Genomic DNA, 1,763 nt, shown 5'->3' with positions numbered 1-1,763 from the left:
CCTTTCTATTCTATTTGTTCCATAAATATTCATAAACAATGTATATAATACATCATAAACTTGCCTCGGATTGGCGATCGATCTTAGGTCCAACTGCATAGCATGTCTCGGTCGAGCTTCGGAACTAGAAATAAAATTGAAGTGATTGTGAGTAACCAACTGTGTAAATGTGCATAACCAACTGTGAAAATATGAATAACTTACTTCACAATGTCCGAAAGGTTCAGCCCCATGGCGTACCTTCCTCTTGTCAGCTTTGGTCAAAGCTTTTATGCTATTCTTATCAAATAATTTAATGCGAGATGTGCCAGTCTTATTTTGGGGGGCAGCGGCTGTATGCAGGTGATCCAAGTAATACAACTACATAAAAGAATTACAATGTTCAATAGCTATGTAAGTAAACGTAACCAACATCGTAAAACATGTTACATAACTACCCACAGTGAGCAACCAAAAATGAAATAAATGTGCATACGGATAGGGATGAAAACGGAAATGGTAATTTTCGGATACCGGAAATCGTTTTCGAAATTTTACCGAAATTTAGGTCTAAACGGAAACGGAAACGGTTACCGGAAATACGGAAACGGAATCGGTAGAAAAACTCGGAAACGGAAACGGTTTGGGTCTCTTCCGACCGTTTCCGAAAATTACCGTTTTTATTCGGTATTTTACCGTCGGTAATAAATTCGGTATTTTTCAGAAAACATATTAAATCTGAACTGATATTTATAAATTCATAATAAATTCATATTAGCTTAGAAAAATATAAAACTAATTTTATTATTTTTCTAAAATCAAGATCTATCTAATGGTTTATAGTTTAGAATCGTTTGAAACTTTTATAAATCTTATTTATGTTTTCTTACCTCTTATTAATCTTGATACATATATTCATAATTTGAATGAGAACTTAAGAAGTACCAAGAGGACACTAATTATATTGACTATACCAAGTAGTAGGTGTATAAATAGAATGTAAGTGCCATATCATTATACACATCTTGATTCTACTTTATTTAAATACATAATAATGATTTTATTGTTTTATGATTTCTTACTTTATATATTTATTGTGGCCTGCTACCTTATATATTATTATTAATTTTATATAATTGTATGACTTACGTGAATTTTTGAAGTCAATTGAGGGTACAAGTTACAGTTTTTACCGATCGAATTTTTAGATTCCGATCGTAACCAGTGTAATTTTCGTACCGAAGTTTCGTTTCCGATGTTTCCAAATTACCGATATCATTTTCGTTTCCGAGAAAAAAATATGAAAACGAAAATGGTTTTTGTGTTTACCGATCGTTTCCGACTGTTTTCACCCATACATACGGAAAAACACTATACTTACAAGGACAACAATGGAGCATCCATATATAGTCGTGGAGACATTTGTGGTGATTCGGTTGTGCCACTTCTTCGCAGCTTCACATAGATCATTAAAAATCAACTGGCACCAGTCGATCTCATGGAAACGGTTCATTTCTTCTGTGAGAAGCACCTCATGATATGTTATGCCCCAGCTAGCAGTTGGAAACAACAGACGGTTGAATAAAATGAGGAAGAAACATCTGATTGAAAGGTCATCATCCTCGCCTTTCCTTAAACGATCCTGTAGAAATGTCACATTGAACTCATCTTTGGCCACACCAAGCTCTGCCCTCAAGTTGCTTGCTGCAACTGCTTCATCAATCCCCAATGGTTTACCACCGCCATGATTTGGCATACCAAGGATAAGATGAACAATGTCCTTT

This window comes from Zea mays, chromosome 6 (assembly GCF_902167145.1).
Source record: "Zea mays cultivar B73 chromosome 6, Zm-B73-REFERENCE-NAM-5.0, whole genome shotgun sequence".
Taxonomy (NCBI): Eukaryota; Viridiplantae; Streptophyta; class Magnoliopsida; order Poales; family Poaceae; genus Zea; species Zea mays.
The sequence above is the reverse complement of the archived record's forward strand: the minus strand, read 5'-3'. Positions refer to the sequence as shown.